The sequence below is a fragment of the Cnephaeus nilssonii genome (genome assembly GCF_951640355.1).
Source record: "Cnephaeus nilssonii genome assembly, chromosome: 8".
Taxonomy (NCBI): domain Eukaryota; kingdom Metazoa; phylum Chordata; class Mammalia; order Chiroptera; family Vespertilionidae; genus Cnephaeus; species Cnephaeus nilssonii.
In genome coordinates this window covers 71,998,703-72,023,949 of record NC_137079.1, presented here as the reverse complement: position 1 = coordinate 72,023,949, position 25,247 = coordinate 71,998,703, and positions in this window count along the sequence as shown.

Sequence of the window (25,247 nt, the reverse complement as noted above, 5' to 3'; positions counted from 1 at the left end):
TTGGCCAGCAGGAGGCAATAACATATAGATTAAAATGCCTTCAGCTGTCTGGCAGCAAGCAATCATTCATGCATCTTTTTCAGGTTTGGGGAAATGCTTTCAGCCATTCCGGTAGGCAATAATATGTATCTTCAGCCCTTGCTGAAAGCTCAAGGTCCACCAACCTTTTGATGAACTTTTTGCATTTATGACCTGCTGGAATTAGCTTCGAGCACAAAATGCTTTCCTATACGTGCTAAAAACGTATACATATTGAAAATAGCTATGACTGTTGTCTTATTCCAAGAAGGCATCTATTTCCTACTCTCCAAAGTAACTTTGAAAACAGTGAAGAATATATTACTTCTAGTTTTGTTCAATTCAACAGACTTTAAAAAACACTGTCTTTTGTAAGTAATAGAACACATACATTGCAAAAATTAAGTATTCTTCACCTCTTGACCTGAGCTTACTTGATATGAAATTTAAACTCATCAAATTGCTATGGCATTGAACCTTATTCAGTGTCACCTTTTATTGTAATTTGATTTAAAATAAACCGAATGTATTCTTAACTTCTACCTGCTTTCACAGCAAATGTATTTCTTGTATTTTTCCTTGGTGTAATCAGTTAAACCTGTCAGTTTACCCACTGCTGCTCCTTATCTGTATCTTATAACAAATTGCACTATAAATCCATGTCACAGGGCATTTAGTGAACTCAGAGTATTAGGTCCTAGTTTACTTAGGTATTTTCCTATGTCAGTGATGGGCAACCTTTTGAACTTGGTGTGTCAAACTTTGCCAAAAAACTGAGCATAATTTGGGTAGTGTGTCACTTTGAGGAAAAAACATTATTTCGCAAATGTTTCATCCTCGGCACGCGGCCGCCTCAGCAGCCGTGTGTCATCAGAAATGGCTACGCGTGTCAGTGCTGACACGCGTGTCATAGGTTCGCCATCACTGTCCTATGTTAACATCATAGGTTAACGCGTGTCATAGGTTCACCATCACTGTCCTATGTTAACATCCTATATAATAAAGAGGTGATATGCAAATTAACCCTCAAGCCCTCACAAGATGGCTGCCTACGACCAGGCCAGCAGGGGGTTAGTGAGGGACGACCAAACAACTGGACAAGCAGGCTGCTTGGTGACCAGGCCGGCAGGGGGTTAGTGAGGGATGACCAAATGACTGAAGAGCAGGCTGCATGGGGCGACCAGGCTGGTGGAGGGGGCCGTGAGGGGTGACCAGGCCAGCAGGGGTGGGAGTTGGGGGTGACCAGGCCAGTGGGTGGGGGGCAGTTGCGGGCAATCAGGCTGGCGGGGGTGGCAGTTGGGGGCAACCAGGTCAGCAGTGGGGGGCAGTTAGGGGCGATCAGGCTGGCACGCAGAGGCAGTGAGGGGCAATCAGGCCGCCGGGGGGGGGGGCAGTTAGGGGCGACCAGGCAGGCAGGCAGGTGAGCGATTAGGAGCCAGTGGTCCAGAGGGATGTCCAACTGATGGTTTATGCCAGCTTAGGCCTGATCCCAGGGATATCCCCTAAGGGGTCCAAGATTGAAGAGGGTGCAGGCTGGGCTGAGGGGACCCCCCTCATGCATGAATTTCATGCACCGGGCCTCTATATTATCATTAAGAATTTCAAATTAGAAGCTAAAAAAATAATTCAGATAGCTGTTTTCAGTGAGATCTTTTAAATTATATTTCATATTAGTCCCTTAAAGAATACTCTTCAGAATCATAATGGAAAGTATGCATTTATTGCTTCCCTAAACCAATTGCTAATTAATTCTACAAGGTACAAATGGATTTCTCTTTAGCATTAAGTTTACTACAGAAGTTATACAAGCTATAGGCTGCCATAGTGTTTGTGGCAATATATTCTTCTTCACATTATTCTGTCTCCTTCTTGTTCTCTTAAGGCCTGGCCTTGCTGTCTATGTAAAGTCAAAGAATGGCAAAGTTATTTTAATAAGGACTTAATAATATCAGTAAGAACAAAAATTATCTTTCTGATTTTTCCTGTTTAAGTGTTCGTTATTTATTGTATTTTTTGTTATTTTGGATTTAGTTGCATAATTTTGAAGTATTGGATTTATTACTTACTTGCAAGACTAATAATGAAATTTGTCTGTTTACATGAAATTGAATACAGAGTGATACTATCTTCTATATATATAAAAGGCTAATATGCAAAGTGTCCCCTCAGGAGTTCGACCAGGAGACTGGGAGTTCGATCACTCACTATGACGTGCGCTGACCACCAGGGGGTAGTGCGGAATGAAGGAAGGCCCTGGCCAGCAGCTGTAAGGCCCTGATCACCAGCCAGGCCTAGCATGAATTTCGTGCACTGGGCCTCTAGTATAGAATACATGTAAGATGAAATTGTCTTTTTTAACATACATACTGTACTTATATTTCTTATAAATTTAGGGTCCTGACACCTAATTAATAAGTCTTATAATTCATAAAATTTCCCATTTTAAATCATCACTCATTTACATTCAACATTAAAAAAGACAATAAAAGTGAAAACTCTTAACGTTAGTCTATTTTTGCATATAAAAGAGTATCTTGAAGTATTATACTTTTAAAGAAAAAATTTGTTCTGTTCTACTTGATCTTAGCATTCATATGCATTTCTAATGAAATATTATCATCTCAAAGATTGCCATTTAAAAAACAAACTAAGATAACAACTAAAAATCTGAATGATAATTATGTCTATAACTGCTTCTCATAATTACATTTAGAATTAAGATACTGGATAAAAATAATAAATATCTAAAATCTGCAATAAATTAAAATTAACATAACAAAAAGGGAATTAATGTATAACATGGTTGGTCATTTTTTTAAGTGTATTTTTTTTATTGCTAAATTGTGCCTTAATATAAAAATGTTTCTCCCTTTTTCACATCCTAATGGTTGCCACCATCAGAAATTTGTGTATGTTTCACAACATGATTTTCTGTGCATATTTAAATACATAGATAAGTGGATATTGACATAGATATGAATAATATATGTTTTTAATTATATAAAATATTGCAATGTTCTTTTAAGAAACAGAATCACATCATGCACAAGGTTATGTTGTTTTCCAATAAACTTCATTCTCATTCTTTTTAAAAGGAAAGATAGTCATTAAGTAATATGTATTTTGTCCAATATGTATCATTTTGTTGCCCAGTATTTTTTTGTAACGGAGTAAGCATTGGCTTTATATACATTTAAGATTTTATAATCTCTTTTAAGTTTTCTTATTGCAGATTATCATATAAGAAATTCTAAATTATGTATTCTTATTTGGGATCACATTTTTTTTTTAGGGATGATTTGCTGTTGTACTAATGATTATAAAAAATGATTACAATAGAATTTAGACATGCTACTCAAATGACCTTCAAATTACCTTTTACTGGGCTACTAATTTACCTACTTAGATTTGAAGCTAAGATATTCTTATCATTATGAACCAAAAACTGGTCAAAATATAATATTACTTTATCCCACTTAAAACTGAAATAGTGAGTACAAAATGATTCATTAATTTCTTGTTGTTGGGGAGCTTTCTGTTCCTATGCAGTCAGTAGATGGCAGTCGTGTATTACATATGATCTGAAATTTAGTGCGAGGCTTGTTTCTTGTAAAAAGAACACCCACCTATATGCTTTTTTGTTGTTTCTGTGTAAAAAGAAATGCATGAAATAGTTTGTAAATTTCTCTACTACCAAATAAAATTATTTGTTGAATGAACTTAAGAGCCACCTAACTGGAAGTCATATTTATTGTTGTTTTTATAACTTGTTGGTTTATATTTTAAAAATTACTACCACCGGAATACCAACAGTGACAACTATAAAAAAAGAGGGTAAGGTGTACAGTAATTCTAAAAGTTCAAGGAAATGAATGTCAAAGAATTGTAGAAAATTATAGAAAATATATTATAAGAGCTAATTCCTACATAGCATGTAAGCTCTTAAAATTTAATACACATGCCTACAAAACAGCTTATTTGAAAAAAAAACACATTAAGTGCTCAGACTTTTTGAGAGGTCCATATGAAATTGTATGTTGCTACTATTCACTCATTGAACCTGACCTTTCATACTCACTGGGGTGGTTTGAGAGTAGGTGTTATTTGATATTTGTGTCAAATAACATCACTTCATATGGTATAGCTCACATGGTGTGTCCCTGACCACATGGCAAAAGTAATCTCTCTGCCTACTGCAGCATGTGTGGAAGATAGCAAATCACATATGCCAGGATTAAATGCCTCTCCATAAAAAGCTTATCTAAAATCAAATCCTCAAAAACATCTTCTGATTTCATAGGTTATGTTACTATTCAGAGATAAATTCGGTAACACCATGCACTAGATGTAACACAGAAAGCAGCATTATCATGCATTTTTCCATTTCCAAAAAGAGTAAGTTAGAAAGTTAGATGGATGCCTGAGGACCTGGGCACAGCCAGACAGATTTACTGGGGACACATTACTGTGCTCTAATACATTGTTGATAGTGCTTAGTCTGGGTCAAGGTTGTGGCCAAAGAGGAAGTTATAAAGGATACTAGGAAATTCTCCTAAGTTTATCTTCAACAGTGTCAGCCAGAGGCCATTACACCTGGAAAACTCTTCACTTTCATTTACACCTGGTAAACATTTTACATTTTCCTTTCTATTCTCCCTGTGGTATCTCAAATGAACTACAGGGGAAAACCTGTTGTATTGCAAACTGCGATTTCACTTACTAGGAGAGAGAAAGGCAGAACGGGTTTCTGCAACGCTGTTGGGTCCTATTTGTTTCCTTTACTTGTTTGTTTGCTTAGTTGTGCGGTCTTCTGAACTGGAAACTGCTAGCTGGGAAAGGCTACATCCACGCTCAGCGGACAGGGGCTCGGAACGCAACAATCCTGGTTTACTAATCATATTACCCCTTAGTCACACAGTGCATCTTATTATCACTGTTGTTTTACTGCTGATCTTTAGCTTTTAATTTCATGAAAGTGAAATTCATGTTCACCTTTGTGTAAGCTGGAAAATTTAGTATGCCTCTTTTCCATCGATGGTCTCTACCAGATTGTTTTTCACCAAGGGTCTGAAAAAGTTATACATTTTGCCTAGCCTGTTTACTCCATTTCTGCAGCTATCACCTCTCCCTCCCTCCCTCCCTCCCTCCCTCCCTCCCTCCCTCCCTCTCTCTCTCTCTCTCTCTCAACCTGGATGAATGGGAATGAAGCAGCAAGAAATGATCCCAGTACTCTTCCCCTTCTAAGCCCTTCCTCCAACATGTGGTCCACAGGTCAACAGCTTTGGTGCCACCTGGAGATTTGATAGAAATGCATAAGCCTGGGTTGGGAAGGTAATGGGGGGATGAGGACACATATGTAATACCTTAATCAATAAAGGAATTTTAAAAAAGAAAAGAAAAGCAGTCAACCACACTAAAAAAAAAAAAAAAGAAAAAGAAAAAGAAAAGAAATGCAGAAGCCTGAGCCCCAGCCCAGATCTACTGAGTTATCTGTACTTGAACAGGATATACAGGTAAGGCCATATGGACTTTCAAGTTACAATAGCACCACACTCTATTTTAATCTGCAAAATGAAGAAAAAAAGGAACAAAAACATTGCCCATTTGTATATTTTAAAGTCCACTAAATGTCAGGCGCAGGAAAAGGCAGTGAAGAGGGGATTTCTCTTCCTTCTTGTACTATATCACCTCCATTTTAGGGTAACAGCAGACACATTTCCCAAATGGCTACTTCCTGGGGAAATAAAGTCTCTTGCATCATTCAATAAATGTATATGAATAATGAACCTCACTTTGTGATAAAAATATTTCCCAGCATAGAAGGCAACAGTAGGGTTAGAAGTTCTTATGACGTGCTTTCCATTTTCTGTAAGCTGAAATTATTTCAAAAAGAAAAACTGACCCTTAAGAACTATAGAAATCCTATATAATAAAAGGGTAATATGCAAATTGATCCTATCGGCAGAATGACCAGAACGACTGCTTGACCAGTCACCATGAGGCACACTGACCACCTCTTGGTCCCTTTCACCAGCCGGCAGGCTCTGATCGCCCAATGGCGAATGGAGGCAGCGGGGGGCAGGGCCAAGTGCCAGCAGCCAGGGAAGATGGCCCTGATTGCAGGCCAGGCCTAGGGACCGTGCCCGCGCACGGATTTCGAGTGCTGGGCCTCTAGTGATACAATAAGAGAAAATAAAGGAAGACAATAGTAAGGTGTTCCTGTGTTAAAATCATCAGTGAAACAGAAAACTTCTAGACACATTTTAAAATAAATTCTAATGCTAAGTAGAAGACACTATCATTCTTCATTTTCAGATCCCAGTGTCTTCCCTTTACCCACCAAAATCTAAGGTGTTCTCACATTGAAAATTTCCCCTTCACTGCAGTGAAAATTCTGCAGTGATCTTAGATTTTGCTACAGAATATATGTATAATTAATGGTATTAAATGATTTGCAAGGAAACATTTTATCAGAAAGTATAAGGGGGTAAATGAACTCATATAATTTAATTCTATTCTTCAGTTTCAAATATAATATGCAAATCTCTGTTCTCCAAAACCTATGAAATGACTTTCTGAACTCTATTATCCTAGGTTTAATAAAGTAATGAGACTGGGTCATCTCAGATATAGTGTCAGAAATGGTGCTATTTTACAGTTAACTAATTGTTTTATTTCCATTTTTATGATTTTATTCTCTGTGTTATTATTTCAGCTTTGGCTTTAGAAACATTCTTTCATTTGAAAATTGTATTTCATTAGCTTTCAACTTTCTCAGACACACATTGTGATGGGGTTTAAATCAATATATCCTTCCATGTTATGGCCTATTTGTTCTAATTCAAGTAACAAAATTGCTGTTTGTCTGATGAATGTTATTATCAAATATTTCAGCATGTGACTTGCTGTTATTCAAGTGAATTTAAGTCAACAAACATGTACTTAACAAGTACTATTCAAAAACAATTCATGAAGTCAATTTTGGTCTGGAAGACTTGTGACAGATGTTACAGACTTATAAAAATACTGGAGGCCTGGTGCACCAATTTGTGCACCAGTGGGGTCCCTCATCCTGGCCTGCGGTATCAGGCTGAAACCAGCTCTCCAACATCCCCCTAGGGGTCCCAGATTGTGAGAGGGCGCAGGCCAGGCCAAGGGACCCTACCGGTGCATGATCGGGGCCGAGGAGGGACATGGGAGGTTGGCCAGCCGGGCATGTCCGGCCTGTCTTGCTCAGTCCCGATCAGCCGGACCCCAGCAGCAAGCTAACCTACCAGTTAGAGCATCGGCCCCCTTGGGGTCAGTGCACATTATAGCAAGTGGTTGAGTGGCCTTAGCATATCATTAGCATATTACACTTTGGTTGAATGAATGACTGGATGACCGGACACTTAGCATATTAGGCTTTTATTATATAGAATATTGTTAATGGAATAGGAATTTAATTCCAGATAGGTGATTTGTCATTCTCAAGGTCTCACAAAGATTTTAGATGAGCTAAAGCTGAAACCATTGGTCAATTTCTTCACTTAAAAAAATACACTGAAATTGACCAAGCTATTTCTAGCCCCCATTTCTTTAACTTGGATAATCAAAATGAGTTTAATAATACCCTGTCAAGCAAATATCACATTATACATAATAACTTGTATCTCAAAGGTTATATAAAATGGGAAGATGAATCTGGAAAGCTAAGAGAATTAGAGGTCATGGCTTGATATAAAATCACCATGGAAACAGTTTTCATGGCCAATTTTGGGGGAGATGTCAAAAGGTAATAACCTGTGACTTCTTATTTCCAAAGCCCTGTCTATGAAGGTTACAGGTTCTATATCTGCCTTCATGATGACATTGTCTGTTTTGTAGGTTTCTATTCTGACAAGCACAAAACTCTGCCCCAAGTTGAACCTGTCCTTTGTGATGAGGCTGTTGAACAGAAGAGCAGCATAGCAGTCTGTCTATTCTTGCTCCACATTCAGCTAAATGCCAATTCCTATCTCTTTGAGATCCTGAACAGGCAGAACTCAGGGAGAGTGTCACCCCACAGTATCCAAACTTCTCCAGAGAAGCATGAGGTGAAAATTCTTGATTGAGGTCATGTTCTCTAGTCAGACCATAGCATCAATTTATCTATAAGCTAAAGGATATACGTTTATCTATCTAAAAATCTTATATAATAAAAAGCTAATATGCTAATTAGACCAAACGGCCACATGACCATCTGGATGACATTACAGACAACTGTCCAGACAACCTTCTGGATGAAGCCAGGGCTGCACGGGCTGGCCAAAGCTGTGAGGGGTTGTGAGGGGCTATGAGGCCTGGCTGAGGCAGCCAGGGCTGCAATTGCCAAGCCCCTTGCATGAATTTCGTGCATCGAGCCTCTAGTCTATATATAAAGAGATGGAAATAGATGAAAAATTACTTCAAGCTTATGTTTCCAAGTAAAAATACACAAAGAAGTAATACAATGCATATGTTACTTTTGCTTCATTATCTTATATCATTCTACATTGCAGTCTTTGTGAAAGATTGTATATTGTTTTACTTTAACTGAATCAAAAATATGTCAATAGAATCCTTACATTTTATTAGTGTGAGACTATGTTTTCCTATAAAATAACTTTTTATCTGTTTTACCTCTTGAATAAAACAACTAATTAACTATATTTAATAGTATATTAAAAACTAATCTTTAGTCAGTGGAAGCCAAAAGTTTTGGATGTCTTGTGAACTTGTAAATACATAAATAAGAGTTTTATTTCTACCAATTGTTTATTTGTATACATATGAATATACTTATATGGAAATTTATTTATATGTAGTTTCCAAAATACTGATATTCTGCTTTAAAGTCTTTGGTAGACAAATGTGTCATTGGATAAAGACTCATTTATGAAGAACAGACAGAATTAGTTTTTGCAAGCATACTAATAAATTAAATAATGTATTGTAAAGCATTATTGTAATATATTCTGGTGTTATATCTTACAATGTTCTTTATGAAATATAACTTATCTTAAGTATTACTATCTAACTTTTTGGTTTTAAGAATAATATAGTTGTACAGCCCAAGTTTGCTGATAGATTGCTTCAGTCTGGGTAAGTTATAAATCATGTTGATTAGATAACGTACACATTTTCTAGATTTTTGGATTTTCAAGGTTTTCTGCCCCTCTGTGAGAGTTAATTTCTATTACATCTAGTAAATAAGCTGTCTAGTGATATGTGGAATTAATTCTTTTCTTATTTTCAATGTAGTGTTGCCAAAATGGGAAGGTGATAAAAGTATTCCATTCTCCTTATCTATAATCTATAGCTTAAAATATTTTGAGTCTTCAGGGCTGCTTACATTGTAACTTGAAGTTATGGCTAAGTAGTGCAGTCAGTATACAGATACATGACTAGAAAAAAAATAAAGAAGCTCTCTTCTAGTTCTGCACATTTTTTTTTAATATCACTAGTTTTATCTTCAACTGGTTCCCCTTTAAAAAAAGAATTGAAACCACTAAGATCTTGAAAACATTCTTTTAAAAATTGTTAACAAAAGAAAGTGCAGATCATTGATTAATCGCAATTCCAAATATCCCACATTTAAATTAATAGTAAGGATATCATGAAAAATTCACATTTTTTTCACAGCATATAAATTTCCCAAGAAAACCAATATAGCACTGATGTATGAACCAAGAGGTCACAGGTTCAATTCCCAGTCAGAGTACATGCCTGGGTTGTGGACTTGATTTCCAGTAGGGGCTTTGTAAGAGGCAGCCGATCAATGATGTTTCTCTTTCATCAGTGTTTCTATCTCTCTGTCCCTCTCCCTTCCTCTGTCTTTAAAAATCAATAAAAACATTAAAAAAAACAACAACAAATCAAATATCCTATTTTTATTATTTGTTTGTTTGTTTGTTTGTTTTTGGGTAATCTCTTTCCACCACCCCCCTTCCCTCTGAAATTCATAAGTCTGTGGCATGCTTCAATATCTTATTTTTAAATGGAAAACTTTTTTATAAAAAATAAGTATATTTTGGCTTAAAATACTTTAGTATTCATGCAAGAGAAATAGCTAACCTAAAGTTCTTCTGCACAACACAATAAACAATCAACCAAGTGAAAAAGACAACCTATGGAATGGGAAAATATATTTTCAATCTATATATATGATAAAGGGTTAATATCCAAATTATATAAATAATTTACACAGGTCAATAGCAAAAAATTCCCCAAAATCCAATTTTTAAATGGGCAACCTATCTGAATAGATATTTCTCCAGAGAAGATATATGAATGGCAACAGGTACATGAAAGATATTCAACATCTCTTGACATTAGGGAAATGCAAACCAAATCCACAATGATGGTTATCATAATGGCAATAATCAACAAGACAAGAGATGACAAATGTTGACAAGTATGTGGAGAAAAGGGAGCCCTATGCACTGTTGGTGGTAATGCAGACTGATACAGCTACTATGGAAAACATGGTGGTTCCTAAAAAATTTAAAAATAGAACTACCATATAATTCAGCAATTCCACTTCTGGGTAGTTAGTGGAAGAAAATGAAAACAATAACTTGAAAAATATCTGTACCCTTTTTTAATAGCAGTATTACTTACAATAGCCAGACATTGAAATAACCTGTGTCTAAGGGATAAATGGAAAAAGTTGTGGTACATAAATATACATAATAGAATATTATTCAGCCATACAAACAAACAAGGGAAGCCTGCCATTTTTGACAAAATGGATGGATCTTGAAATCACAATCTATCTATATATATAAAAGGCTAATATGCTAAGTGTCTGACTGGTAGCTATGACTCACACTGACCACCAGGGGGCAGACGTTCAACGCAGGAGCTGCTGAGCTGCAGTGACTTGGCAGCAGCAGTTCTTGGGTGACACACCCCAAAACCAGAGAGAAGGGAGCCCGATTCCTCCTGGGGCCTCGAGATTCCACCTTTGGCCATGGGTTATGTTGTTGCTGAGGCACTGTCGTTCCCAAATCTGGTTTACGGCATACTTGCGTTCCACACCCAGTACGACAGCAACTTTGCAGAGTGTCCTCTTGCACTCCAGGATCCCTCTGGGGATGTCAGAGAGCTGGTTTTGGCCCAATGCCCACAGGCCAGGCCAAGGGACCTCACCTGCTGGAGGTCCAGCAGAAGCCCTTTGAGTCGGAGCTGCATAGCCATGGAGGGACCGCGGGAGGCTGGCTCCAGGGTGTGTTCAGCCCGTCTTGCCCAGCTCCACCCCGCTGGCCACCTTCTAATTTCCTTTTAATGTGCACAAATCTGTGCACTGGGTCACTAGTATATATATATAAAAGCCTAAGTGACCATTACGACCGGTAGATCGAATGATCGGTCGCTATGACACACACTGACCACCAGGGGGAAGATGTTCAATGCAGGAGCTGCCCCCTGGTGGTCAGTGCACTACCACAGCCAACTTCTCATGGCCGGCCAACCTCCCACAGTCCCTCCCCCTGGCCAGCCCTGATCGCCGGCCAGGCCGAAGGACCCCACCAGTGCACGAATTCATGCCCTGGGCCTCTAGTGTTAAATAAAATAAGTCAGAAAAAGACAGATACTACATGATCTTAATTATATGTGGAACTAAAAACAAAACAAAAAACTCATGAGAAAGGGATTTGATTTGTGGTTATCAGAGGTTGGGGGAAGGGTAGTAGTAGGAAGAATAGTAGGAGACATGGTCCAAAGTTACAAGCTTTCGGTTGCAAGATAAATAATTATTAGAGATGTAATGTACAACATGAAGACTATAGTTAACACTGCTGTATGATATACTATATGAAAGTTAAGACAGTAAATCCTAAGAGTTGTCATCACAAGAAAAAATGTTTTCAGTTTTTCTTTTTTATATATATGAAAAGATGCTTTTAAAAAGGTGTCAGAATGGGTACTGAAGCATTTATGAGTAAAATGCAAAGATATCTACTAATTTAAAATAATCCACCCCAATTTTTAAAAACAGAAAAAAAAAATGAAGAGAAATAATATAGAGGAAAGAAGACATTGCAGAGGATATAAACAAAAAAAGATAGGCAAAATGTCAATTGCTTTTGAACTTGAGTGAATAGTGCAAGGGGATTTTTGTTGTTTCACCATTCTTTGTACCTTATATTTTAAATTACCCATGAAAGAAAAAAAAATCAACCAACCAAGTAACAAACAAGCAAACAGTCAATGAAGCTTCAGCATCAGAAATTATGATTTAACTGGTGTGGAATTGAATCCAAATATCTTTTTTTTTTTAATACTTTCTCAGGGCCACTAATTTTTATCCAAGGTTGAGAATAACAGCTTTGGTTGAAAAGGGGATATTTTGAGAAGAAAAATGCATCACATTAAATAAAATACATGTAAGTAACTTTTCACTATATATTTTAAATTAAACCTTTATATTTTGAGGTAGTTTTAGATTCACATGTAGTTATAAGGAATAGTATAGTGAGATCCCAGGTACCCTTTACTCAGTTTCCCCCAATGGTACTATATTGCAAAACTACAGTATAATATCACAAGTCAATGGAAAAGTATCTTTAGGTGAGGATTAACAAAAATAAAAGAAATAAAAGAAAAGAAACCCCCTAATTCAAAATAGACATGGTTTAATTTGATATCTAAGAGTATCTTCACTTTTAAAAATAAACTCTAGTTAAAGAATAATTTCAAAGAAATTAAAATCAATGTACTCATACAGATGTAAAAGGAGCATGTGTTAAAATTTTTATTTAAGCCATTACTAATGAGAGACCAGAAAGATATTAAAACCATTTCCAAGGAAAATCCAAAGAACATATACATTTATAGATCAGAAATATTTCAATGAATTTTTAAAATAAAATTTAAAAAAAATCTGGCTTCTTTCCCAGTGGGTGAGGGAAGTAATCTGAACCTCCAACTGACAGAATTTATTTGCATATTTATAGACAATAATTATTGCCATGCTATCAGTCATCTACAATTTACTGACTGCTAAGATGTCTCAAAGGTAATGACAGAGCAGAGCCCCACAGGATCGGAATTAGATAACGGCTGGAGGCCTATGGTCTCAAAAATATGGTTTTCCCCAGAAGCACATTTTCTCCCTCCACTGCTGCGAAATTCATGAAAAAAATAACAAAAATATATTTATTCGGCATTACTTTGTACAACTACTCAAGCTGATTCTTATGTATTAGCCACTGGATTCTTACGTTAACTCTTTCTGGTGGCTGATGCTACATGGGCATATTTTCTAAGTATATTGAATCCAATAGATGAAAAGTGAAATTTCATGGCAAGAAATGTTAGAGATTCACAGTCAAATGTGATCTGAAGATTAAAGAAAATATTTAGAGTAAATTACTTTGTAGTGATTATTTTGGAAATTTTGCTTAGAACATCTTTCTGTGGTTTAACTCTCTAACCTCTTTGGATGACTGGTCTGGTCCTCAGGCATTGTCAAGCCTCCCACTGGAAATCATGTTTCTGAGGTTTGTTACTATATATCTAAATGAAAATTTTCACATCTTCCTTTATGTACTTGATGGAGTAGGAAGAGCCCTTAGGCAGAGAGCTGCTAAAAATTCTATCTTCCATTCTCACAACCAAACATGCATTTTTTTTTGTTATTCTTACTCCCAATTTCAAAGATATCTTTTTGTCAAATATAATCAAGAGTGATTAAACTTATTTGTCCTATGACAGTTATTAAATTTCTTTCATCTTCTTTGTCTAAAAACAATTTGCCCTTAATAATGATAAACTCTACCTGAATCCTGTGCCCCCAGTAAACAGTGGTGGTTCATTACCCCCCTTCCTGCCCGCCTCCCCCCCTCGGGCCACACATACACACACACACACACACACACACACACACACACACACACACTCACACACACGCATGTTTTGTGTGAGATCTCCTAATATTCTGTGTTCTGGGAAATGGCTTACTGCAAAGAAACATCTTTCCCCATATGACTTAGATGAGACTCATGGATTACCCACTTGTTTACTTATGAAAAGACTAAACACAGATCCTACAAATCCCCATTCTTTGTCTCATAAATGATTAGCTGAACTGCTTGTTTCCCCTTGCCTAAACTAGCTAGACACTGAGTGAATACATGGAACAGGCCATGGTCAGACCACCTATAAAATGGATCTCTGGCCAACAATGTGCAGCAATGAGCCCAGGAAACCAATCTGCTCCCCGCAGGAACTAGCTAGGAGGCCAACCTACTGGCTACAAGCCAAACAATAACCCCTGTAACCACCGCTCACTCATAGCCTAATTTCTGCTCCTACTTCCAACTTAGGACCAACCAGTGAAGGCCCAGTGTGCACCTCTACCAATCACAGGGGAGGCCTCCCTTCTGGACAGCCTGCTCACAGCATTCCCTGGACAACAGCCTCCATCAGGACACACTGAAGCCTTCCCTTTTACCCACAGCAGAGCTTTAGCATTACTATATCTGCCTTTGTGAATCTGCCAAATGCAAGTCAGAGTGGCCGAATGGCAAGGGCAAGACCTTTCCTTGTTCTTACTTGGGTAGTCTTCCTTAATTTCCATAACATAAACATTTCCTGACTCAAATCCTCCGTTTACAAAAACAACTATCAATTGTAAAATCCATATCTTACTACTTCTTATAAAAAGTCTAAAGCAAGCCACCATACTGATACATTGACCTTCTAGACACCTGAACATCTGGGTACTCTCCCTATTGTCACAGCCTAAATAATTTTCCACTTTCTCATAAATCATAAAAACTTTGTACAACCTAAATACTACAAACATATATGCATAATTATTTAGAAAAGACCTGTCTTTAAAAATAAATCATGCCAACTTTATGTAAATACATGAAAACACAAAAAAAGGGTATGAATGCATAAGGGTATGGAAAAGGAATGGTGAGGGAGGGAAAATTGGGGGACATAGTAGGAAAATTAGGTTTAATTTTTTAAAACAAGATTTCTTCTGTTTAAATCAAAGATACAAAAGAAGATTGAATTTATAAATATTAATGATATACTCTGTGGGGATTCTGTCTTCCTCTGAGTCAAATTTTCTCTATCATTTAAAGAATGTATAGTCAATAGCTTCTATTTTCATTTTATCTTTGTGCCACTAATGAAAGTTGAATGTCTCCTTCAATAAACTATAAATTTAGGTTAATAAATGAATTCAGAATAGTTAGGTAGTTAACTGTCTGCTCTTTGTGCCTGGATATTGCTCATTTCTCAAGTGTGAAAGAGAAAATTGAGGCTATCAATGTCCACATTTACTGCTGATATATCCAACTTACCCAATAAAACTTTTTTTAAGCAACCACTATGCTTCAGGCACTGTGGTTAGAGCTAGAAAATCAAAGATGAGTAAGACTTAGTTGTGCCCCCAAGGAGCTCAAACTTCAATTCCAGAGACAATCTTGGGAAAAGATAAATAAAAATTCCATGTACATATCATTGCTTCTCATTTTAGAGTATTTTACCCAATTTTGATGTTAATTTAATTTTACTACTGATAATTCTTTATTTTTATCATTTATATAAATTTGAAGTCAGCACATATTTCTATACGTGTAACCACTACACTCACATTTCATAAAGATCACCAAAAGAGAAATATTTTACACTAAAGAGAAAACTAACATTTTACAGAGTTGAAAGAATAAGATTCAAGAATTTATAAATTCATCCTGTTTTTCATCCAGATACAACATTGTCTTTTCAAAATTGCTAACATTCTTGGGACAATACTGGTACATAATCCTCAAATACATGGATATTTCCAATGTTTGAAACACTACCCTGCTAATGGTCATGACCTTCAAAAATTCAGTTTAGGTTTGATGAACTTACTATAAAGAAAAAGGAACCCTCATGCACTGCTGGTGGGAATGCAGACTGGTAAAGCCACTGTGGAGAACAGTATGGTGTTTCCTCAAAAAACTAAAAATGGAACTCCCATTTGACCCAGTGTTCCCACTTCTAGGAATATATACCAAGAAACTATATACACCAATCAGAAAGGATATATGGTATGTTCCTTCCTATGTTCATAGCAGCACAATTTACCATAGCTAAGATTTCAAAACAGCCTAAGTGCCCATCAGCAGATGAGTGGATTAAAAAAGGTGGTACATCTACACAATGGAATACTACGCTGCTGTATAAAGAAAGGAACTCCTACCATTTGCAACAGCATGGATGGACATGGAGAGCATTATGCTAAGCGAAATATGGCAGTCAGAGAAAGATAAATATTACATGATCTCACTCATTTGTGGAATATAATGAACAACATAAACTGATGAATAAAAACAGATCCAGAGACAGAGAAGCATCGATCAGGCCGTCAAACCTCAGAAGGAAGGTAGGGGAAGGTGGGGGTAAGGGGAAGAGATCAACCAAAGACTTGTATGTATGCATATAAGCCTAACCAATGGACACAGACACCAGGGGGGTGATTGCATGAGTGGGGTGTGGGGGGTAATGGGGGGATATAGACACATATGTAATACCTTAATCAATAGAGAAAAAAAAAACAAAAACAAAGAGATGCTCCCCTTTTCTGTCTGTGGGTTCATATTAAATTCTCAAGTATATTTCTTTCAAGGCTATAACATCACCCATAGTTGATTCTTTCACTGCTGAATGATTATAATCAGCAGATAACTGAAACTGTTGTTTGCTCTTGAAGGATTCATTTCTTAAGCAAGAATGCATCGTTTGAGGCAAGTTTTATAAATGAATAACGTGCTAGTTATCAATAACAATGAAATTCTTAAGTAGCATGCCTGATAAATAGAGTCTTGATTATGAGAAACATAATATCCTAATTTTTTACAGCCTACTGAGAAAATGATTATTAGATGTGGTGAAAATCCCTACCAAGTACACAGCCAGAGCCATGAAAATCTATATTCCAGCAGTGAATACGTTCCATTTAATATTTCCCTCCCCTCCATTTCCCTTAATCAAAAGGAGAAACGCTTTTAAAAGCCATCCACAATCTGTGTGAAACTTCCCAAGGAAAGTTTATTGAATTGTTTTCTGTTCAGCTGCTCTCAGAAAACCATGGGCACCTACTCCCAGTTGTAGTAACATCATCATGACATTTCGTGCCCTTCTTGATGTCTTGGTTTGTACGTCTCCAACCTTCTTGTGGAAAAAAGAAAACTCTAATAATTGGCAAATGGCAAAAGGGAGACTCAATTAACTCAGATTATTAGCAGAGACATGCTACATCTGGTCATGGCTGAGTCTGTTTGTCCGGAAATATCTATCAAATAAAGGATTAAAATCAAGACCCAGCAGATGTGCATCTCTCCACATATGACCCTGTTTCTCTAACGCATAAAAATGCATTTAGTTTCATCCGAGAATTTCCCCCATTAATTACACAACTTAAAGTCAAATTTTGGAAAAGGAAAAATAACCTGTAAAAAGACAGCTGTACATGTTTATTTAAGTTTTCCCTCTCGACTCTTGTCTCTGTGGCATCAGAATGAAGTAGAATGAGAAACAATCTGTGTTCTTGCCTTTTGCTCATGGCCCTGAAGGAAAGCCTGCTGGGATTGGCTGCAGATGGTTTCATTGCGAGAGAAGGATGTGCCTGCTTCTTGGCCGCCTGCTCTGTATGCATGATCAAGCCCCAGTCAATGCTTCATGTGCCTCATTAACTGTGGGACAGGAAGAAGTATGATGCTCCCAAAATACATGCCCTTTTTCTAGCTAAGGCCACAATTACGAAAAGCCAACACTTAAAAATTAGAAGTACTGTTAAAAAAATACCTTTTACTACCAAACTCAGTTCCCTTTATAAACTTGACAGTGAATAGCTGACAAACTGTAATTAAAGAGGCACCTTCACTCACGACTGACTTGTTTGCTTCAAAGTGGATAATACTGGAAGGAAAAGTGAATCATAATTTCTTAGGATCCTGAGCATGAAATACATAAGATACTGGGAGTGCATGATAAGTCAGAAAGAACAATTATACGAGGGAACCAGGGAGTTCCATTTTCTTAAAGCTTCTATTTGCCCATGGCAATTGTGGCATTCGAATGTTTACTAAGTATGATTTCTGCCACTGCCAGAGACAGACACAATTTTAAATCTGTTTAGAGTTTCTCAATGCAATTAAAACCTTTCTAAATGATTTCAATGAAAATAATTAACATTAAACTCTTAGTACAACTAGATACTTTACATTTATATATAATTTTGTATTTCTAACAATATTGCAATGTAGTTGTAATCATCTCATTTGATAGGCAAAGCTAAAAGATGTTAAGGGCCTTGCTTAAGATTCTTGGGGGAAAAAATGGGGTTGGGGAAGCCAAAGCCAATGAAAATCATGAGCCTCCTCTGCATCAGCACAGGCTACCTGAGGATGGTGATGGAAGTAAACAAGAGTAACCAGATGATTCCTTAACAATGCACTCCCCCACTGTGTAGTAAAATTTTAATTAAAGTATTTAGAATAACAATTTGCTCAAGTAGTAAGCCAAGAGCTGGGGGAAAAAGTGGTTCTTAGCATTAGGGATTAGACACTTTGCTGTTTGATGAAGTAATGCGCATGTGTTTTTATTATTTTCATTGATTTTTAATCAAAAGAATGTGATGATTATAATACAAAATAAAACAGATGAGCTAAATGGATTGCAGTAGTCTACAACCCAGCCCAATCCCCAGAGGCAACTACCCTTAACTCATTCTCATGGTATAGTTCCCTTCACCTATTTAATTATGTTTGTTAATGTTACCTACTGATTTATTACTTGAGATAATCTCTATTGACTTCCTACTAAAAAGCATGATACTTTATATAACATAAATCTCTCTTCTGCTTCCTCCCAAATGTCAATAGCGATGTTATAATCTGTTCTGCTGTAACCTATGTTTCTACCACATTAATTGCTTCATCTGATATTGGTGCATAGGTGAATAATGTTAGTATTGATATAGAACTTGTTCACACTTACTTTACCCCCAGAAAAGGAGAAGCAGAATAGCAGGACTAGAAATATAACTTCAGAGACAAAAAAAACAACAACAAAAAAACCCACTTTGTTTTCCACTATACAAGGAATAAACCCTTTGGGCTCTATTTTACAAAAAAATAATTTTGAACACCTGCAGGTAGAACTCTCCCAGCTTCCTCAAATCTTGGCAGGTTGTTCTTGTCTTGTCTAAAGCTCCACCTCCATCTTCAAGTGCCCTCACCATGAACTAGGTATTACCTAAATCTATTGGTTTTATATATTTTTAATATCCCCTGAGGAAGCCTGGGTTATCTCCCAAGGTATGAAAATTGTTTTTGGTCAGTATTCAGTTTAGAAATTTTCATGACTTTGATTTCCTTTTTACTATTTCCCCCCTGTACACCTTGTCATTTCTAAAGAGTGACATCTTGCAGAACAAAAGTTTTTCCTTTTTTTAGGAACACATATGGTAAGGCATAAGCCCTGCCTTTTTTTAGTTATGTTTTGTTTGACTTTGTAAACCTGATATTATATACAAGTCTCTCTTTTCCATTCCAACAAATGCCCCCAATGTTATCTAATTCCTTCTTCCCTTGGTCATTTGAGTATTTAGCTTCCCTTCCCATACTTTTTCAAACTTTTCTACTTCTTTTATTTTATTTTGCTTAAGTTTTACCTTTCTCTCTATATAACTTAATTGTATTTACTTCTCCATTTCTGCCTATAAGGAAGTCCTAACTTTTGAAAATATTAATGGATTTGCATTATTATTGAACCACCGTTTGCTGCAACCCATGTTTAGGCTGTGATTATATGTCCTTTCTGTTCCAAAATCATGACTACTTTACCACCAAAATGAGAATGTTTTCTGGTGTAAAGGTCAAATGTATTCTCCTTTTTATATTCTACACATTCCTCAAGTCATGACTGTTTATGGATTTTCTCGTATTTTCAACATGGATTGTTTTAGTTTTAGTTTTGTTTTCCTTATGTTTTTTTGAAAGTATATATATTTTTTCTCTAATATCCAAACATTTTTCTCCTTTAAGGAGGGTTATTCTAATATTTTATTTGCCATTTTTTGGAATCCTTTTTGTTGTTGTTGTTATTGAAGACATTCATCTGGCATCCCATTTGCCGCCTCTCCTCATTTGGACTGATTTCTTGACTTATATTTCTCTCTCTCTCTCTCTCTTTCTCTCTCTCTCTCTCTCTCTCTCTCTCTCTTTCAGGCTCTATTATCAACCATAGAATCTTGTCTATTATACATATTGCTATTTTTTATACAGCATATTCTGTGAGCAGCCAATCTTGTGAGTCTTTATATGTTTTTCCATTGCTTTTATATTTTTTTAAAATTTTACTTGATATATTGTTCTCTCATTTTACAAGTATTTGCTCTTAAAATTGTGATACCTTGTTCCACCAATACAGCTTTCCCCTTATACAGCTCTGTGGATATGTTTCAGTCCTCAAATTATTTGTCTCCCTATCAGAATGTGACACTGATTTAAAAAGTTTCCTTATCGAAACACTATCTTCTGTCTGTGTCCACGAGACAACATTTTCCTAGATTTCCTCATATAGTCATCTGCCAATTTCATCTATATCTGCTTTGTGACTCTGGTACTTGGTTACCTGCTATACTTCAATGTCTGTTCCACTGATAACTAGCCCACATTTTGGTCCTTCCTAATGGCCAAGATAATCTCTCCACACCCAAAGATATAATTATCATCTGTCTATATAATAATGACAGTCAAATTTTTAGCTTCAACACAGGTCTGAGCTCTTGACTCACATTTCTTTGCTTATGCTATATCTCTTCTTGGACATATCAAAATAATCTCATCCTCTACATGCCTAAAACTTGAAATACATTTGTACACAGACACACACACACAAAGGCACTCACTATATCACCCACAGTCTCCCGTATTCAGGATATTTTGTCTTAGAAAATGATACTAATAAACAGAATTTCTCAGTCCAAAAACTTAGAAAATATTGACTCCTTCCGCTTCCTCACCTTCAATAGCTAACAAGGTCCTGTTAATTATACTTCAAAAATCTCACTCAAGTAATCCACATTTTTTTCTCACTTATACCACTCTGGTTTAAGCTATTATTATGTTTCCCTTGAACCATTATAATAACCACTGACTGATTTCCCTCTCTACTTTTTTCTCCATTTGATAACCAGAATTTACTTTGGAAAAATAATAAATATATCATGTCAAATGATCAACTTACTATCTATAAATGGCTTCCTACCATTGTTAGGAAAAACAAACAAACAACTTAACAACTTTCCTACCATTGTTAGGAATAAAACAAACAACTCCACTGTCCTGGTCCTCCAACATTCCCAGCCCATACCTCAATTTCCCCAATTTCTCCAGTTTACAATATCTTGGCTTTCTTTCTGTTCCTTGTTTATACCTAATTTCTTCCTAATAAGAAACCTTTTATACTTGCTTATCCATTTGTAAGAAATAAACTTTGCTCACATTTTATCTTTTATGAGAGTTCATGGTTCATTTCCTAGAGAGAAATTATCTTCTCTATTCCTTCTTCCCAGGCAAGGTTAGATTATTTTTTTAATATAAACTAATAAAATATTTTATATTTTTAGGTCAGTTAATTTATTTTTAATTATGAATGATTTCATTTTTAATTGTGAATGTACTGGTATGAATATATTAATTGTCTGTCTCCTGTAGTAGAATCTAAGATCTGTAAGAGCAGGAATTCATCTATTTTTGCTCATTGCATACATTTATCATATAACCTGAAAAACAAGAAATACCTAAAGTCTGTAAAGTTAGTCAATGAATGAGTAAATAGTAAAATAGAGACTGAGGCCAGGAATTCTGAAAGATGAGATTTTTAAGCCATTTTTACATTTATGTAAAGTTCAAAAACTATAGAGTATCTGAATAGTATTTTTTGTTCTTAAATAAACAAACCTTGTTTTCTCTATTCTTCTGTATTATTACTGAAACCCTGAAGAACAAAACTGTCCAATTTCTCCTTTGTTATTTTTTTCTTAAAAGATTTTCCTATGGTGGACATTTATTATCTTCAGCTTTCTCTTGCAACATTCCTCCAAATTGTTGTCAGACAATTTCCCTTTCAAAGATTATTAAAGTTACTAGCAACTATCTATAAAATATAGTTCAGCCATTTCTTTTTACTATTTGGACAAAAAGTAAAATATATAGCTTTTTTGCCTACAATAATATTTCCCATGTGAGACTGGTATACCCATGGGAGTTGGATGGTGATCCACTGGGTTCCAGAAATAAATTGTTAGAGTTTTTATTTACATCAATTATAAATCTGACATACAAAATAAGCTGTAATAACACACACACACACACACACACACACACACACACACACACATATATATTCTATCTAATAAAAAGGGAATATGCTAATTGACCCTCACACTATTGCAAAGATGGCAGCGCCCACAGCCAATAAGGAGGGGGATATGCTAATTGACTGCCCCACCCTCAAAGATGGCGATGCTCACAGCTAATAAGGAGGGAATATGCTAATTGGCTGCCATGCCTTCAAAGATGGTGGTGCCCACAGCCACAGGATGGCAGAGCCCAGTCCCCTCAGCCACTCAGCCACCCAGGGCCAGCCCAAGGTGCAGGCAAGCCTTGGATGGCTGCTGCCCAGCCACCCAGGGTTGGCCCGAGGCGCAGGTAACGAGGGCCGGCTGAGGCTTGTGCTGCCAGCAGTGGCAGCATCAGAGGTGTGATGGGGTGTCGCCTTACCCTGATTGCCAGGTCGCCTCCTGCCCCTGAGGGCTCCTGGACTGTGAGAGGGGGCAGGCCAGGCTGAGGGACCCCCCCTCTCCAGTGCATGAATTTTCATGCACTGGGCCTCATATATATATATATATATATATATATATATGTATACACACACATACATACACACACACACACACACACACATGTATATACATATATAATTTAATAAATTGATTGGGATGAATTTGGTCAACATGAACATCTAGGTTTCATGTGTGGGTTTTTATGTTACAAGATCTATATATTGCACTATGTGCCCACCACCCAAAGTTAAATCTCTTGTCACCTTATATTAAACCCCTTTCTTCCCCCACCCCCTTCCCTCTGGCAACTACCATACTGCTGTTTGTATTCATGAGTTTCAGTTTTATATCCCACATATGAGTGAAATCATATGGTTCTTAGTTTTTTCTGACTGACTTATTTCACTTAGCATAATGTTTTCAAGTTCTATATATGTTGTTGCAAATGGCACCATTTCATCCTTTCTTATGACTGAGTAGTATTCAATTGTGTACTACTGGATCTTCTTTATCCAGTCCTCTATCATAGGACACTTGGGTTGTTTCCATGTCTTGGCCACTGTGAATAATGCTGCAATGAATATAGGGGTGCATATGTCTTTGTAAATATATGATTTTGAGTTTTTCAGGTATATACCCAGGAGTGGAATTGCAGGGTCATATGGTAACTCTATTCTTACATTTTTGAGGAATCATCAGTGGTTATACCAGTCTACATTCCCACCAGCAGTGAATGAGGGTTCCATTTTTTCCATTATCTCTCTAACACTTGTTATTGCTTGTCTTGTTGATAATGGCCACTTTAACAGATGTAAGGTGGTATCTCATTGTAGTTTTGATTTGCATTTCACTAATTGCCTGTGAGGTTGAACATCATTTCATATATCTATTTAGCTGTTCATATGCATTCTTGGGAGAGGTATATTTTCAAGTCCTCTGCCCACTTTTTATTGGATTGTTAGTTTGGTGTTGAGTTTTACAAGTTCATTATATGTTTTAGAAATTAGACCTGTGTTGGAGCTACTATAACAAATATCATAGTCCATCTGGTTGGCTGCCACTTTGTTGTGTTGTCAGTTTCTTTTGCTGTGCAGAAGCATTTTAGTTTGATATAGTCCCATTATTTTTTATTTTTTTTTGGTCTTTACCTCCCTTGCCTTTGGGGTCAAGTTCATAAAATGTTCTCTACCACCCAAGTCCATAGTTTGGTATCTATATTTCTTCTATGTAACTTATTGTTTCTGGTCTTCTATTTAGGTCTTTGATCCACTTTGAATTAATTTTTGTACATGGGGACAAACTAATCCATTTTCATTCTTTTGCATGTGGCTTTCCAGTTATCCCAGCATCATTTATTGAAGAGACTATCTTTACTCCAATGTACATTCCTTTGACGAAAATTATCTGTCCATATACATATTGTTTTATAGCTGTTCCATTGATCTGTGTGTCTATTTATCTGCAAATACCATGCTATATTGATTATCGCAGCTCTGTAGTATAATTTGAAGTCAGGTAGTGTGATATCTCCAGATTCTTTCTTTTTTACTGACTTTAGAGAAGAGGAAGGAAGAGGGAAAGAAAGAGAGAAACATCAGTGTGAGAGAGTAACATCAATCAGTTGCTTCCTGTACATGCCAGCATAGATTGAACTGGCAACATGGTTATGTGCCCTGACTGGGAATCAAATCCCCAATCCTTTGGGATGATACTCCAACAAACTCAGCCACATCAGCCAGGAATTATGGGCATCCACTGTTAATATTCTAATGCTTATCATAAATACATCTTTTTTTTCCAAATAGAGTCATGATATGAATAAAATGACTTGTCTCTCTAAGGTATCATAAACATTCTCTCATAACATTCAATATTTTGAAAGCTATAATTCATACTATTATATGAATAGTCTATTTATACTTATGAAACTACATGTAAATATTTAACTGCACCATATTTTATAGTTGGCTCATTTAAAAAATATTTATTATTAAAGACTACTGCTAGCTATTATATATTACACAAGTGTAATCACTGCCATTTTAGAGATAAGGTGCCGGAAACCAATCACTGTTTCACTATAGAAAAATGTGGAGAGGAAGCCAGGAAGGCTGGTCAACAACCTTAATTGCTCTAACCACTCACTGTTTAGTTGAGACATTGTTAGCTAAAGCAGCCTCCACCTCTGTTTGTCTTGTGTATATTTCTGTTATTTCCTGCCTAAGGTGTTTTCCCCATAGCCTCAATAAAAGGGATGGCAGGGCCAGAGCAGAGTGTACTTCTCCCACTAGAGTTGGACTACCGCCTGGCCCCCCATATCGCCAAATTAAATTTCTTCTAGTCTCTTTTCATTTGTGTGCGGCCCTTC